Genomic DNA, 19039 nt, shown 5'->3' with positions numbered 1-19039 from the left:
AACATCAGTGCCAGAAATCCAAAGCTTTATGGGTTTAGCGGGATATTATCGCCGATTTATCGAGGGTTTCTATTCCATTGCAAAGCCGATTACCCAGTTGACCCAGAAGAATGCACCGTTTGTTTTTTCCGAGGAGTACGAGGCCAGTTTTATTGAGTTGAAGAAGAGGTTGACCAGCGCACCGACCTTATCTATTCCATCAGGTACGGGAGGTTTTTCCATTTACTGCGATGCTTCTCACCGTGGTCTTGGATGCATTCTTATGCAGAGGAAGCACGTAATAGCTTATGCATCAAGGCAGTTGAAGCCGCACGAGACTCGTTATCCAATCCATGATCTTGAGCTTGCGGCAATCATTTTTTCTATGAAGACCGGGCGCCATTACCTTTATGGTGAGTCTTTTGAAATATTTTCTGACCACAAGAGCCTGAAATACTTGTTCTCCCAGTCCAAGCTGAACATGAGACAGAGTAGCTGGATTTGCTTAAGTACTTCGACTGCGAGATCATGTATTACCCTGGAAAGTCAAATGCAGCTGCAGATGCTCTTAGTCAGAAACTTTGTTCCTTATCTCTCTCTACGATTGGTGTCTCTCAGTTGATTGAAGACTGTTGTACTGCTGGTTTGGAGTTTGAGACCGATAGGAGATCCATCAGAGTTTTTGTGATTCAGGCCGAACCAGAGTTATTTCAGTTGATCAGAGAGGCACATAGATTTGATCCGAGTAGTCAGAGTTCGATAGAGAGGGTCAGATCAGGTCACCAGTCAGAGTTTCAGGTCAGGGATGATGTTTTGTTTGTGAATAGCCGTATTGTTTTGCCCGATGTTTCTAAATTGAGACAGCGTATTCTTTGAGAGGCGCATTGTATTCGGTTCACTGTTCATCCCGGAGGCTGGAAGATGTATAATGACTTAAAGACTCAATTCTGGTGGAAGCAGCTGAAGGGAGACGTCACGAGGTTTGTGCCCCGTTGTCTGAATTGTCAACCGGTGAAATCCGAGAGGAAGAAACCAAGTGGATTATTGCACAATTTGCCAGTTCCGGAATGGAAGTAGGGTCACATCTCTATGGATTTCGTCACGAAGCTACCGCGTTCAGTCAGAGGTTGTGATGTGGTTTGGGTAGTGATTGACCGGCTGACGAAATCTGCTTGTTTCATTCCATACCGAATTACTTACCATCACGATCATATGGTCGAGTTATCTGTCAGAGAGGTTGTGACATTGCACGGCGTGCCAAAGTCGATAGTATTAGACAGAGATCTGAGATTCACTTCTCACTTTTGGCACATTTTACAGGAGGCTTTGGGTACTCGTTTGCACTTGAGAACAGCGTATCACCCTCAGACCAACGGTCAGTCCAAGCATACGATCTAGACTTTGGAAGATATTTTTCGAGCAGTAGTGCTTGATTTTGGCTTAGGTTGGCAGGATTCTTTGCCTCTAGTGGAGTTTTTGTACAATAACAGCTTCCAAGCGAGTATTGAGATGTCACCTTTTGAAGCTTTGTACGGGAAGAAGTGCAGATCTCCGTTATTTTGGGATGAGATTTCAGAATCACCTGAGTTGGGTCCAAATATGATTCGCGATATGGCAGAGCAGGTGAAGTTGATTCGAACCAGAATGAAGACAGCCCAAGATCGACAAGCCAAGTATGTGAATGTCCGACGCAGACCACTGTGTTTTGATCAGGGATACCAAGTGTTTTTGAAGATTTCTCCATTCAGAGGCACTGTCAGATTCGGGAAGAGAGGTTAGTTGTCGCCGAGATTCGTTGGACCGTATGAGATTTTGGAAAAGATAGGCGATCTTGCCTATAGGATTGCTCTTTCTCCGCCTCTTTCAGGCATCCATGATGTGTTTCACGTTTCGATGTTGCGGAAATACCATCTGGATCCTTCCCATGTTATTCAGCCAGTTGAGGCAGAACTCGATAAGACTCTGAGTTACTTCGAGAGACCGATTCAGATTCTTGACCGCAAGGAGAAGAAACTCAGAAACAAGCCGATTCTGTTAGTGAAGATTCAGTGGAGTCGTCACGGAGTTGAGGAAGAGACGTAAGAGACAGAATCTGATATGAGGCAGCGATTTCCAGAGTTATTCAATTGATGTGAGTTCTTCTTCAGTATGGTTCTTTCTTGTTTCAGTGTATGATCTGTCAGATTTCGAGGACGAAATCGAATCTTAGAGGGGAAGAATTGTAAGGCCCTGAAATTAATTATTTTGTGATTAGCGGAATTTATTAAATTTTAGAATTGAATTAATGGAAGATTATTGAGCCGGGATTGAATTGATTTAAATTGGAAATTCAGGGACCGAATTGCAATTGAGGGGTTGGACCAAGTCAAAAGACTTGACTTATTACATCATCTCCATCACCATCACTCTTTCTCCTCCACCCATCTTCACGCCTCTCTCTTCTCCTCCATTGAAACGATTCTCCAAGCTTCTTCTTCCTTCGATTCGCACGATCCGACCGTCAGATTTCCGATTCGAGTTGAGATTCACGATCACCGCAATGAGGGAGTCGTTTTGCCGTAAGTGTTTCTACGATCTATGAACTTTGATTTTTATTGGGTTGTCAGAATTTGATAATTCTCGAGTATGTTGTTCTTGAGCTAGCATATACCGTGTATTCGAAGTCGGTTCGGAAAAAGAACGAAGTTTGGATTTTATATAATTTTTCGGAGCATATTTTTGAAAATTGGGGTTTTTGTTATTGTTGGATTTGGCTTGGATTGAACGAGATGAAGGGTTTGTGAATGGTTTTGAGTTGATGATTATTGGTTTGAGATTTATGATTTGACCGTTTATAGTCGTTATGCCGTCGAAATCGAGTTTTGGAATATCGGTTTTATTATTCGGTTTGATTTTCGTGTTTGTTTGAGTTAGTAGATTGATATCGAATCCGTATTTCATATTTTCAGAGTTTGGTTGAAAGATTCGGGTTTGGAACGAACTTGGGAGTTTGAACCGATTTGAGAGTTGAAGACGGTATAATATTGAACTTCTTGTAATGGTTTGTTTTGATTGGATTCGATATTGATTGAGTTCGTTGTCATTTTCAGATTTGAATCCCCGACGAACTTGGAAAGGTAAAAGACAACATTGAATAGAATGGGGTTGAATACTCGAGTTCGATTGATTCTCGAGTCCCACAAATCACATACTGCATGTTAATTTGTTGGTGTGAACTTGATTGATTTACTTTATTTGCACTTGCATTCATATTAAGCCGAATATTTAATTCGTTTTGAAATTAGACGATTTAGGAAGCTATATTGAAGTGGCCTTGTATTTCGAGTTTTTCCAAGTGCTAGAATACTTCTTATAGTTGCTCTGAAGTATGGGGGTTGAGTTGTGCGACATCCACCCCGAATGGGAGTGGCGGTGGGTTGTTCGTAATGACTTGACTCCGGGATCCCAACTGACTACCGATTGATATTTTGATTATCTGACTTGATAATCCCGAGTTTTGAAGTCATTCATACATCCACTCTCATTTGGATTTATTGATGATTGATATATTTCAATATGAGTTGTTTAATTGAAATTGTATGTCTGTCTCTTTTCCTTGGAAATTATATTTCTAACCGGGTTATCCGGCTGTTGTTTTTGTTTATATGTGTACTTGACAACAGAAGGATCAGGAGCTGGACCGAGTCATTTGGGTTAGCTCGGGGTGAGAATGATAGAAGTGAGAGACCGTGTCGTAGGGTTGTGTCTTTTGAACTTGTATTATTTTTTATTAGTCGATCAAACCCTATCGTCGAACTTGGTATGCTGTACTTTTGGGCAAAACCTAGAATATTGTATGTTTAAATGTTGATTTGTATGTGCTTTTGGGTTTTAATTGTTTGGAGTTGCTTTTGGAATAATTTTCCAGGATCCTGCACTTTTCTGTCCGATTGGCCTGCGCGCGAGCGAGCATGCCTGGAGGGCTTGGGTTATCTTGCACGCACGCGCGCGATCACATCACCTCGCGCGGGCTCGAGCCTTCCGCGAGGCCTCTGGCCGCGTTGCCTGCGCGGGCGCGAGAAGATGGCTCGCGCGCATGCGAGTATTTTTTTTTAAAAAAATTATCGTTTGGGTTAGCTCGGGGTGAGAATGATAGAAGTGAGACACCATGTCGTAGGGTTGTGTCTTTTGAACTTGTATTATTTTTGATTAGTTGATCGAACCCTATCGTTGAACTTGATATGTTGTACTTTTGGGCAGAACCTAGAATAATGTATGTTTAAATGTTGATTTGTATGTGCTTTTGGGTTTAATTGTTTGGAGTTGCTTTTGGAATGATTTTCCAGGATACTGCACTTTTCTGTCAGATTGGCCTGCGCGCGAGCGAGTCTTGACATCGTGCGCGCGCGAGCATGCCTGGAGGGCTCAGGTTATCTTGCCCCCACGCGCGCGAGCACATCACCTCACGCGGGCGCGAGCCTCCTGCGAGGCCTCTGGTCGCGTTGCCTGCGCGCTCGCGAGACGACTGCTTGCGCGGGCGCGAGGCTTTTATGAAAAAAAAAAATTGGCATGCATTTTCTTTTGCTTTGATTGTTTAAACCCGAGTATAGAATATTAGAAACGGGGTCTCACAAAAAGTGTTAGGAGTGCAATCCTATGAATTAAATGGCTTAATTCTTATTCCTAGGACACAATGGTTTAATATGTCAAAAAAATTTGTGTTGGGGTTAACTAGGTCTAAGAAGGGGGATAAATCTTATATATATTATTTGTAATGAAGTGTTGAACATAATTTTGCAAGTTAATGGCTTTAATGTTATTAGTTGGTACATGAAGAATTTCACTAATATTGATATAGTTATGAGTTTGCGAGATATGCTATTGTGTATGAAAAATAATTATGAAATTATTGATATTTGTCTGTTGGGTTTGGCAGGTAAGAGGCAAGATTTAAGGACAAATCTTTTTGAAGAAGGGGAGTCTGATATGAATCTAGAAGGAGCTCGAAGATTCATATTGTTCCAAAAGTTGTTCCGTAACTTGCCATCAAGATTAGATGGATTTGGAATTCATGGGAATCAAGTTGGAAGATGTTTAATCATGATTCGAGTTCATGAAGACCAAGAAGAGAAGATAGGTCCGGAAATGGCTGGAATCAGCTCGCGAAGGTGCCCAAACCCAGGCACGAACCTGGTTCGGACCCAGGCCTAGGGTCCGTGCCCTGGCACGGACCAATGCATGGGGTCCGTGCACTTCAGTATGTATCGTCAAAAATTGAGTTTGGATTGCCGTGGGCACATGGACCTATGTCCGGACCCCTATCCAGGGTTCGTGCACACACTAAGTGCGGCGTGTTTGTGCGTGTTTTGACGGATTTGTGATATTTTTGATATTTTTACTATTTTGAGTGTTTGAGAGTCATTAGGAGACTAAATTTTTGTATATTTTGCATTATATTTTACTTCTAAGTTGTAAACAATATATAAGACTATATTGAATCATTATTCAATACAATTCAGATTTTGATATTTATGAATTAAAAATTCTCTCTAGAATTTTGTTGAAGCTTTTGCTTTAATTCAAATCAAACTAATCAAAGTTCATAGATTTGTGGCGTTTGTCGATTGATTATCTTCGTGGGTTGTCAGAAACAAGTTTTCTGAAGGTCCCATTGTGATCAGTTGTTTACCTTGTGAATTTCTGTTCCTAGTTTTGTTGTAAGCTAGAGGTAAATTTTCCAAATTCGTTACTTGTTTCAAGATTGGACAAATTAATTGATTTCTTTTTGTTATTGGATTGAGGGTACGATTCGATATAATTGTGTTTGCCTTCCATACATCGAGACTTCATATCAGGTGTGCTCTCTTCGACTCCTAAATTCCATCTCTATTTAGTGAACAAAATAATGTATTCATCTACTAAACAGATGTCCTGTAATTGAAGACTATACAGAACTTGAGTATATTTCTTCATCTTCTATGTATATTGACTATTAAAATAATCCACACCTATTAATTGTGCTTTAAATAGGGTGGTCATTTTTTCGGCTATTTCACTATGGGATTCTTTGACAAGGACCGAGTCTTTGGTTTTTTCCGATGTCATTTCCCAAGCGATCTTTACTGATCCCATAAGAATCATTTCTAAAATTTTAATGAATCATTCTTTATTAATATCAAGTGTTTCTGCTGCGATTCTCATAGCTGATGTCCAGTCATCTATAAGATCTTCTTTGTTTTTTAAATCCAATACATCAAGGTTAAGCATATCTCCGTAAGGATGTATTGTTTCTAAAATAGTTACCCCATAGGGTGTTTGGTGTAAGAGAATTTGATTCCTTCTTGACCTTGACCTTATCTTTGCTGGGTGCGATTCTCATCCTGTTCGGAAGTCTGTATGGTTTTCTCTCATATTTGTGTTATGGGATCCCACACTTTCTTCTCTTTATGTAATATGTCTTACTAGGGATTGATCACCCCCCCATTTGTGTTCTTTTTTAGAACTACGACCTTGAGATTTGTGAATGATTCTGCTAGGTCTTGTAGATTCTCAATGTAATGACCTTAGATCTTAATCATTAATAATTAATGATTAAGGGTTATTAAGAACAAGATACACTAATTTCAAGCTATTAGTCATAATACATTATTAATGCCATGAAAGTTGAAGGCATTCTTTAATAAAATAAAACCATGAATTAATTATATTTCAACCTTCATGTAATGCATGCAAAGGTGGCAAGGTGTCATATAAAGGTAAGGTAAATGCCATGCAATGCATGCAAGATGACATGCAAATGGAATGCAAACACAAATGCACATGAAGTACAAATGTATGCAAGTGAAATTTTATCATCCTACACGAGAGATTCAAGGAATGGAAGACAAACACATGCAAGGAATTAAAGACTAGCATGTGGGTTTGTTTAGCATTATATCACATGCATAAGCTCTTGTCTAGTATCTACCGAATCTGATGGTCCTAGGAGCATGTGACATATTATTTGTAGTATTTTCAACACATTAAGTGGAGAGAAGGGAGATAGGGGATCGGCCATCTCCATGTTTGCATTTAATCATTTTCCAAATTCATTTTCTCTCACCTTCTTGAGTTCTTGAGAAAATCCATCAGCTCCTACTGATTACCACGACCAAACCAACATTTTTCACTTCATTTCCACCTATTCTAAGTTTTCTTGTTAGCTGTAAGGGACGGCCATAGGGGTTGATGATCAAAAGATCAAGCAAAGAAACAAACCCATCACAAGGCATCACTTTGAGAAAGTTTGGGAAAAGATTTCGGCCTTTACCTTCCCAAGATCCTAAAATTGGTTTAATCAATTCATTCCACTCCTATTTTAGTGTACTTCAAGGTTATGGAAGGGCTAAGTCTGGTTCTTGAAGGAACTAATTCAAACAAGCCATTAAAGTGAGATCAAGGCAAGGGGGCTCTCGGCTAGCAAGGGGTAAGTTGCATCTCCTTATTTTCTTGTTGTTTCTTGAGCCTAGCTTGGATGGTTAGAGGCTTGGTTATTCTTATCATGTAGCTTTGTTTAAAGGAAACAAAGCTTGAAGGAAATCCTAGCACATCAAGCTTGAACCAAGGGAAACAAGGGCTAATTGTGACTAGCCAATTAACTTGTGTTTGAAGCAAAAACACTCTTGTTAGAGCATAGGGTGGTTCGGCCATCACCACCTTCTAGCACCTTGGAACCTTCATAAATCAAGCTATTTGGGTGCTTGAACAAGGTAAGGAAATGAGCTAGCTTATGCTTTATACCTTGATAAATAGATGCTTGAAGATCTAACCATAAAAGTTGGTTTTGATGCAAACTAGTAAACAAGTGGAGTTGATCTTGGATTTGGTCTTTCTAGGACCATAGGGATGCACGGCCAGCTTCATATTTTCAAGTGGAGTTCTTGATTTGGTAAGGATCTTAAATTACCTCTAAGAATGTGTTGAATATGCATAAGTAATGGGGTTAAAGATTTATCAAAGTTTAACTTGGTAACCTCTTGATTTGAAGGTGTTTGCATCACTTGAATCTATCAAGTTTGGAGTAAAGCTCACAACAACATGTATCATGCTTAAAAACAAGTGAAACACTCTTGAATGAACACATAAGTGTTCGGCCACCCTCCCCTAGATGAGCCAAGGGTGGTGTGTTTTCAAATTGTATTGGACAATTATGAATTCTAGAACTTGTTAACATCAAATCTCAGGGATTAGTGTGTTTAAGCACACAAATAATGAGGTCTTGATGATGGAAACCTTACTGGTTTTTGCATGATTAAGTGGACTAAGATGATTTAAGACAAAAGTTGAAACATGGCTTAGTTTTGCTCAAGATTGAGTCCTTGGTGTCATGCATGGCTAAGTGTGGTTAATTGTATTTTGCACGTGAATCTTCACCATTAAGGGGGCTGACCAGAGGGTGTATTTATGATGAAAAGTGTGTTCCCAAGTTTATTTCACATATTTGAAGCCTAGGGTGATCTGGAGTTCATGCAGATAAACTAGCGCGGTTGGTGAAATTGGTAACGATTTCGGTTTAAGGTACGAAAGTACTGTTCGAGATATCCAGACTGAGTATGCATGTATTATGTGGTTGCATGTCTTATAAGTTTTATCTGTATATGAATGAAATCACGGTATGTCGCATGCACGAGCATATTGATCCTGTATCTGTTGAGATATCCTATAGTAGGACGCTCACCCTATGTACGTGTAGTGGTTGGTTAGACAAGCGAGGCTAGTGTCAAACGACATTTATGGATGGACATGTAGCCTAGTGTCGAGTAGCTTGTAAATCCACTGTCGGGTATATGAGACACCTCCTGATGCGATGGCGCAGCGTGCTATATACCTCGGGCCCGGTCTTTGAGCGGTTATATTGATTCTTTGCCTTGTGTCTTGGTACCTATATCATTTTCATGCATGCACATATATAATATTTGTATACTCATACTCTCGTGCTGAGCGTTTTATGCTCACATCTCGTATTATTTTTGGGGACACCCTATTCCATGGGGCAAGTTTGAGGACTGATGAAGCTGAGAGTTACAGCAGGGTATAGATTGCATGTGATTGCAGTGGAGTTGTTTGTTCCTGTTTGTTTTCGACATGTACCTTGATAAATTGAGTACCAAAGATTATTTCGATTTGGTTGTAAATTTTAATTAGGTTACAGATTCTTTTCCTTGGGATTGTAATTAGATTATGGATTCCGCTGTTTATTTCTGATTATCATTTAATTAATTTAAATGGATGCGTAAGCTCTTGATTAGTAGGAGATCACGGGAGCGGGTCGCTACACTCAAAACAAATCCTTTTTATATTTGTCATCAGCTTTTCTTTTTTGAGACAGTTTTGAGAAGATTGATCAATTTTTATTCATCGGTTAGAGGTTTTGTACCTCTTTGGTTTTTTTCCTCTTATGTAATAGAGGTTCTGTACCAAATGACGGTGGTAACCTTCCTCTCGTGACCTTTTCACTAGAACTAGGTTGTTCTAGGTTTGGATCCTTGTTTGAATATCATTTAAAATTTTCAGAATTTCTTCTTGGTTTTTTAGGATATTCTCAATTTGTTGTGGTACATAATATAGCTGATTTCCATAATTTTGTACTTTCTTTTGAATTTCTCTAAGATTTCCCGAGATCTTAGACGAATCCGTAAATAATTTCTAAAAATTTATGACTTTGAATCATAATTTAAGTTAATATTCTGAATGGCTTCTCACTTTTTCTGGTATCTAACCCTAGTTAGATCTTGTTGTTTAAAATATTCCAGAATAAAGTCTGAAAATAAAAAATCTCGAACATATGTTCGGATCCATTATTTGAGAAGAAACCTCCTCTTCTACCAAGTAAGTTACAAAGTAATAATAATTTTGCATGTCTGAATACCTAGTCTCTAATATCATTTTTATGGCATTTATAAATATTTATCAATTATTTATATTTCAGGGGTAATCTTGGAATTTTTGAAAATATTTTAGCTCGTAGGACTAAATTGAGAAATTTTTTAAAAGATTAAGGGCTACTTTGAGAACGTTAAAAGATGAGGGATCAAAATAGAATTTGTGTAAAACTTTGATGCCTATTTGGGCATTGACCCAAAAATTAGCGAGACGAGATAAAACTTAATGCGTTAATTAATGAGCTACATCGCGATAGCCTGAGAATACTTAAACTACAACTCTACCTGCTAAAAGGAGGCACACTTTTTTATAATTTATATTTACTAATTGTAGTATAAACATATTATGTATGCATTTAGATATCATATTTTTTTATAAGATAAAATTATAATTAAATTCATTCATGTTTCTGGACGGTAATTTCATTTGTAAAAATTGATATATTTAAATATATAGCAAAATAAAAAAAAATGATAATGAAAATTTATATATATATATATATATATATATAGAGTTTTTTTATGGTGCCCAACTCATATGCCCAACTCCATGCCCACCATGTACAATATGTGAGTTGACCAACACAATTGATTAGTTGACTTATCACATATTGTACATGGTGGGCATGAAGTTGGGCATATAAAGTTGGGCATCATAAAAGAACTATATATATATATATATATATATATATATATATATATATATATATATATATATATATATATATAATTTTTCATACATATATTTGCTCCATAAAAGTAAATAATTATATATATAATATATATTATTTTTTATTACTTAAGTTTTAAAATATTGATTCATCTAAATTTGAATTAAAAAATATGTTTTTTTGCAAAAAAAACATTCAAATATACGTACATATATTTTTCTCTCTAGAAGTGAAAAAAAAAAGTAAATTATTGTTTTTAAATACTAATTGAGTTTTAAAATTATACATAACATCTAAGTTTGTCACTATCTGTGAAAATAATATAATGTAAAAGAAGTTGAGTGTTGTACGATTCAACGTTTGTCATTTTACCAAAAGATATAATCGATAGTAACGATGTAACTCAAATAATTTTGAAACCGATATCCGGAAATTGTATGAATGTAGATGGAATTTATGCATACGTATGTAACCGACCTCTCGAGCTAATACCCCAACTATTTGACAATTTGATACTTTTGTTAGCAAATTTTCCACTCTGTGGAGCCAATCACTTGTCCTTTCTTCATTTTGTATTGGGATGTTTATTTATTTTATTGAAAAAATTAGTAATGTAGCTTAGACTAATTAAACTCTAGTGTGGGTAGACAAGGAAAAAAAGTTACACTTTTGAGATAGATGTAGATGTGATGTTTAGCTTTCTTCATGTCTTTTCAGATACTGCCTGAATACAAAGAGAAGCAATTATTAAACATGGAAGAATAGAAACTGAAGACTCAAAACAATTTAATATCTCTACAGAAGAAGATCAGTCAAATCACAGAATGAGACATCTAAAGATCAACAAGTTCAGAAGTCAGTCGAGAGACGGAATTCATTCTAACACGAAATCCGTTTGAAAAGATATCAACTGATCATAATAGCATGAATCTATCTGTATCTACTAAAGCTAAGTCTATGTACACTCTAAACCCAGTCATCCAAAGCTTCACAAGCAGAACTGATAGAGAGAAGTGTTGTTGCCACCAAATATTTCCTCGATATATTGAAGATAGCAACCAAATACCATATGCAATTCAGTAGAGGTATGAGTTCTCGAAGGTATTTGACAAAAGAGGATGAAACAAAGAAGTGAATCAATCTTGAGGATGGTGAAGATCTCTCTTGAAGATGGTGAAGATCAGCCGAAGAGAACAACTAAAAATTTCAAGATATGGTATTGCCCAAAGATGTAGCTTTCAATGTAAAGATTTTCCAACACCAAGAAGGAGGAAAATTATAAGAACTTTCATATTTTTGGTGTTGACAAATTATATAAGCAAAATCATTTTGAAGACCAAACTTGTCCACGACGGAACAAAACTTACTTAACCGGACAAGTCAACTGAAGCCAGCTAACAACTAGTCAACAAGCTAAACTAGATGAAACAATGACTGGACTAGTTAAGATATTCAGTCGAGCGGAGCGAGACTGAATAAATCTCAACTGAAACTATTGCAGCCAAGAGCCAACAAGAGTTTCCCTTACAGAAAAGCAGAAACACAGATGCCACACAACATAGTACTGTTGTCAAAAGATACAGGACAAATTAACGGCTACACATTTGAACGGATAAATTTGAAGATCATGATCGTTGCAAACCAAATCTATAAATATCTGATGAAGAACAATTGAGAGATGAGAAGAGATATGGAGACACACAGACACACATGCAAGCTATATTCTCAAAGCAGTCAATCAGTCAAGCCAAGAGCTTCAAGAACCATTGATGCAACTGATCTAGCACATGCCTCAAAGTTATATTTTGATCAAGTGTAGGATCATATTGTGCTAAGTTTATCAAGTTGTAAACTCACTGTTAAAGATTAGTTTAGTGTTCTATCAAACACTATCATTGTAAGATAGTTCAGTCGAGGGTTGTAATTCTCAAGTTAAGTTTAGGAGTTTCGAGATAGGCAATGATAAGTCCTAGTTTTGGATCATGGTATTGTAAGCTATTGTAATACTCAAATTCTTTTAAAGTGAATCCTTCCGAGGTGAAAAAAGAGGTGTGACATAGGAGTTTCAGTTTCCGAACATCCATACACAATTTTTGTTTTCTTTACATTTCAGTCGAGCACTTTTTTCTTTCAGTCAAGCCATTTGATAAATGTTCGATCTGTTAGTTGGACTCTTTCCACACAAATATTTGTTGGTCAATTAACATTTACATACGCGAAAGATAAGAGTCTAGTTTCCAACCACAACTAAACACACAATTGGAATAACAACCAGTCGAGGATTCAGTCGAGGTCCAAAATAATATTTAGGAAAAATAATTTTTTTGGTCCACTAACTTTTTTCATGTTTTGGTTTTGGTCCATTAACTTTTCACAATTAGGTTTTGGTACACTAACTTTTTATTTTCAGTGATTTTGGTCCAACTACATACGTGTCAGCTAGACATTGGCCCACGTCAGCATTTTTTGGGTGACATGTCCCAATTTCTAACTGAAACGTATGCAGTTGGATTAAGATCACTAAAAATGAAAAGATAGTGTACCAAAACCTAATTGTGAAAAGTTAATGGACCAAAACCAAAACATGGATAAGTTGATGGACCAAAAAAAAATATTTCCCCTAAGATTTAACTAGATACTTTCGATCCCAACATCTTGTTGCATGTTTTTTGATCGCAACCATACGGTGTCAAGTTATAATAAAGGAATAAGTGCAAGTCGATCCCACAAAGAATGAATAAAATGATATTATATTAAATATTTACAACTAATAAAATCTTAATCCTATTTAGAGCTACGATGATGGTTTGAATTTGATTAAGTAAAAATTGTAATAAATAAAATAAACGATGAATTCGCAAGATTAAAGTTCAATGAGAGATGATGACTGTGTTTTGTGTGCGTATTTTGATGTCGTTTTATTGTTGTTTTGCATACATTCATGTGCCTTTGTTTATGTTTTTAATTAAGTTTTGGTTATATTTCATAATTCATGCATCATGTCTACATAACATTCTCTCGTGTTTTTGTGTAGGAAATGACAAAATAAGGAAATTTCGGACTAGAATGATGTTCACCCGAGCTTCGTATTTTTACCGCTCGAGCGAGAGAAGAATAAAATGTCGGGCAGAAGAATTCTCGCTCGAGCGGGGTTTTATTACCGCTCGAGCGAAAAAGGAAAGAGTTTCGAGACAGAGGAATTGCCGCTCGAGCGGGAAATTTATGCCGCTAGAGCGGGACAAGCGTACAAAATTTTTAAATTTGAAAATTCTTTTGCCGAGTGGTTTTGGATATTTGGAAGATTTGGAGCCTATAAATAGGCTTTCTATCATCAGATTAAGGGTTCCGAACGTGTTTGAGAGGCAAAGAGGCGGCTACATCTTCAATCTCGTTATTCTCTTCTTCTTTATTTTTATTTTTGATTTTTGGTTCATGTTTTGGATTGAAAAACTAGATTTTGAATTATGTTAAACTTTGAGTATTCGTTTTATTTCGATCAAGACCACGTGATTGGGTCGAACAAATTTATATAGAAAACTTAAATGTTTGTTTGGGATTTTTCAGATTTAGTTTTATGATTATTGATTTTTAGATTTAAATTTCACTTGTGAATAATCTGGTCAATTGTTTACTTACATGTTAATCGATTTCAAGTCGACAGAGGAGAAATTGATTTTGATTACTTCATTAATCAACACAAGGTTAAATTGAATAGAAATAGTATTCGATTTAATTGTACTGTTTTAGGTGCAAATTGAGTTCTCATAGTTTCTAATGCATTTGAATTTGTTTTTAATTATGAAATATTGATCCGTCAATATTTGAATATGTTTAATTGTTCTAGAAATAAACCTTTAAACAACTTAGGATAATTCAGCGTAATTTAAGATTTAAATCTGAGTCCTAAATTGACTAAATGTTGCATGAGTTGTTCGGTACCTACGTGATTCCTTGATCGAATCTTTTGTTCATTGAATTATACATTGAAATTCTAGTTGTGGTTTATTTGATTGCTTTTATTTACAAATTTATTTATTAGTTAAAATTCTCAAAAATCACTTTTATTTGCTAGTTTAGATTAAGTAGAAATAATTATATTTTGGTAATTACTAATATCAGTCTCTGAGGGTTCGACACTTGGACTCACATCCATATATTATTTTTTGACCTAGTGCACTTGCCAGTAGATACCGATACAAGCGGTCAAGAGACAAATGCTAAAGATTCGATTTCACGATCCCAACATCTTGTTGCATGTTTTTTTTATCGCAAACTTAGGGTGTCAAGTTATAAAAAAGGAATAAGTCCAAGTAGATGTTGTAACACGTGTCGCTCTCACGATCAAATCGATTTGATACCCGGTGCAGCGGAAGTTTAAAAATTTTATATGGAACAATTCCATATCATGGATATCAAATCCTAACGATTAAATTATGCAAGTAAAATAATAATAATAATAATAATTAATATTTTACCTTTTCAAGCTAAGGCTTGATTATGGACTCCAACAGATTTAATCTGCTCTTGTTGTAAATCCCGGGAACCGATGACTCGCTCGATCAATCTCCGGAATCAGGTCCACGAATAGAAAACAGAAACCCTCTGATTGATTGCACTAGAAATCAATCAGATGTTTATCGTAGAGAATAAACAGATTTGATCTGTCAATTCAAAAAGTGACTTTTCAGAAATATCACAGACTGAATTTTCTCAAAAGGGAGAGAGGATTTTTGAAAAAACCCTCCTTTTATTTTATGTGATTTTTGAAAATACCAAGTAGGAATTCATGTAGTGTTTTCGAAAACTTCACATGTATTTATATATAATTTCTAGACTGGATTAAGTTATATCTCTATTAGGACTCTAACTCCTTAGGGCCCATAATCCATAACTTAAGCCCAACAAGCCAAGCCCGTTATTATAGAAATTAATATAAAATTCATCATGACTCCGATTGATAAACCGATTTCATCAATGTGCACAGAAATCATTTCTGCACCTTTTAAAGTCAAGATAATTTTTTTGAATCCGAATTCAGTGATTTCCAAAAAATGTCCATCCCTATGTCATTTTATGAAATTCCACCCCCTTTAATTAAGAAGTCCAACTTCTCTTTCATTAAATTTAACTATCTCAACGGGGTTTAGTAATCCATTACTTGTGTGACCCTCAATGGTTCAGGGATACAACTAGCCGCGGGCTCACAACTCCTTGTGACTCAAAACAACGATTTCAGACTTGCCCAACGAATCATGGTAAGAGCGTTTAGCAACATCGCCCCATGATTTCCTAGGTATCATTGATAGTGCCTGCAAGAACCAGTAAGTTTTGCTTAGCGTACAGTACAGTCCCTTCATCCATATATCCCGATCGAATCAACAACCATTAGTACATCGAGAGTCGTTCGAGATTCGATAACTATGCAACGCATCTTGAAGATCAAATAGTGACATCGCATGTGCTACTAGGAAACCAAGTAACCTAAATCACATCGAGTACTCTGGCTAGAGATTTGTCACACTAATATCTCCTCAGATCGCATAGGATATCCACACTCTCAAGCGTGTGGTGAATTCTTGACAACAAAGCATCGACTCCTATATGTGTCGTAACTGTACCCAATCCCGACACCTGATGACCCCCCATAGAGTCGGTAAACAAGTCAAAGTACAGTACTACCATATAGAGTCTCAATGATGTTTCAAGTAGTAAGGACTAATGGTGTACAACCAAAACCGCGGACTTATCCACTCAAATAATAATAACCACTTGGAAAGTCCGAATAGGGTAGTTCGATCATTCATCATATGAATATCCATTTGCATGCTTTGAACATCTCCATGTTCATTACCAATGAAACGTGGTACTTGGCATCACAAATGCTAGTCTAAATCTCGAGCGATCCTTATCCTTATTAGCGGATGGTTCAATTGACTAGGAACTGTTTAGAATATACAGTGACTATAAGATGTGTTTCATAATAGTGATCTTTCTCTATTCACTATCTCATCTTACTTACACTATAGTATATTCATGGTCTTTATCAAAACAACAATAGTATATCACAATATTACAATATGAAGAAAGATAAAGAAAATGCCATTAATGAATGTAAATTATATTAAACAAATATTGTTTATACATAGAGTCATAAAAGCCCTTAGCCACAAGTTGGCTAACCGGGCACCCACTCTTTCAATCTCCCACTTTCCCTAAAGCCAACTAGTCATACTACGTAATCCCATTGCTTCGCGATGTTTGTCAAACAATGGTCCTGGCAAGGGCTTAGTAAGTGGATCAGCGATATTGTCTGTATAGGCCACTCTCTCGACAGTGATGTCACCTCTTTCCACAATCTCCCGGATGATGTGGTATTTCCTCAGTACGTGTTTGGATCTTTGATGAGACCTTGGTTCCTTTGCCAGAGCAACGACACCAGTGTTGTCGCAGTACACCGGAACTGGACCAACAGCTTCAGGAATTACACCCAATTCTTGGAAGAAATTCCTCATCCAAATGGCCTCTTTAGCAGCAGCTGATGCTGAAATGTATTCTGCCTCAGTGGTGGAATCCGCTGTGGTGTCCTGCTTGGAACTCTTCCAAGAGACAGCACCGCCATTGAGCATGAATACAAATCCAGAGGTTGACTTCGAGTCATCCACGTCGCTTTGGAAGCTAGAGTCGGTATAGCCTTCCAATTTCAATTCTCTTCCTCCATAAACCATGAATATATTCTTAGTCCTTCTCAAGTACTTAAGAATATCCTTCACGGCTTTCCAATGCATTTGACCGGGGTTTGCCTGATATCTGCTCGTGACACTCAGAGCAAAGGCTACATCTGGTCTGGTAGATATCATCTCATACATAATACTACCTATGGCTGACGCATATGGTATGTGTGTCATTTTCTCTATCTCTTCGTCAGTCTTGGGACACATACACTTAGATAGAGAAACTCCATGACACATAGGTAGATGTCCTCTCTTGGACTCATCCAATAAAAACCTTTTCAATATAGTGTCGATGTAGGTTGCTTGAGTGAGTTCTATCATTCTCTTAGATCTATCTCTATAGATCTGTATCCCTAGAATATAGGAGGCCTCACCCAAATCCTTCATCGAGAATCTACCTGATAACCATATCTTTGTTGACTGCAACATCCCTACGTCATTTCCAATGAGTAGGATGTCATCAACATAAAACACTAAGAACGTCACCGCATCCTTAACTACTTTCTTGTATACGCACAGTTCCTCCGGGTTTTTGATGAAACCAAAGTCCTTTATTGTTTCATCAAATTTCTGGTTCCAACTTCTTGATGCTTGTTTGAGACCATATATTGATCTCTGAAGCTTGCATACCTTATGCTCGCTTCCCATAAATGTGAATCCCTCGGGATGCATCGTATAGATCTCTTCCTTAATGTTTCCATTAAGGAATGCAGTCTTCACATCCATTTGCCATATCTCATAGTCATACCAAGCTGCTATGGCAATAATGATTCTAATGGACTTGAACATTGCAACTGGTGAAAAGGTTTCATCATAGTCAACTCCTTGTCTTTGAGTATAACCTTTTGCGACCAATCGTGCCTTGTAGATCAATACCTTACCATCAGGCCCAAGTTTTCTCTTGTAGATCCATTTACACCCTATTGGAACAATTCCATAGGGAGGATCTACTAAAGACCAAACTTGGTTTGTATGCATCGAGTCTATTTCCAACTGCATAGCATCAAGCCATAAATTTGAATCCGCATCAGAAATTGCTTCCTTGAAGTTTCTTGGATCACATCCAATGTCGGGTTCACTTTGATCCCCTTCAAGAATAAGACCATATCGAATAGGAGGTCTAGAAATCCTCTCGGATCTTCTAGAAAGAGGCGTGTCGTTTAATGGTTCCTGAGGTGTGGGATCATTATTTTGTATCTCTGGTTCTTCTCGAATTTCTTCGAGTTCCATCATCTTTCCTTTCTTATAAAGTAAGAACTCCTTCTCCATGAAGGTGGCATTCCTCGAAACAAACACTTTTATTTCATTAGGATGATAGAAATAATATCCGATTGAATTCTTCGGATATCCTACAAAATAACATAAGGTGGAATGACTATCCAACTTATCTCCCACTGTCTGCTTCATGTAAGCAGGACATCCCCAAATCCTTAAGTACGAATACTTAGGAGCTTTGCCATTCCATAACTCGTATGGAGTTTTATCCACTGCTTTAGTGTGGACATTATTCAACAATAATATCGCCGTTTCAAGCGCATAGCCCCAAAACGAAGGTGGGATCTCAGTGAAGATCATCATGGATCGAACCATGTCCAACAAAGTTTGATTTCGACGCTCCGAAACACCATTTAGCTGAGGTGTCATAGGAGGAGTCCACTGAGAGAGAATCCCATTCTCTTTTAGATAGTCCAAAAACTTGGTACTTAAGTATTCTCCACCTCGATCCGATTGAAGTACTTTAATACTTTTTTCTAGTTTG

The sequence above is a fragment of the Henckelia pumila genome, chromosome 4 (assembly GCF_033568475.1).
Source record: "Henckelia pumila isolate YLH828 chromosome 4, ASM3356847v2, whole genome shotgun sequence".
NCBI classification, from domain to species: domain Eukaryota; kingdom Viridiplantae; phylum Streptophyta; class Magnoliopsida; order Lamiales; family Gesneriaceae; genus Henckelia; species Henckelia pumila.
The sequence above is the reverse complement of the archived record's forward strand: the minus strand, read 5'-3'. Positions refer to the sequence as shown.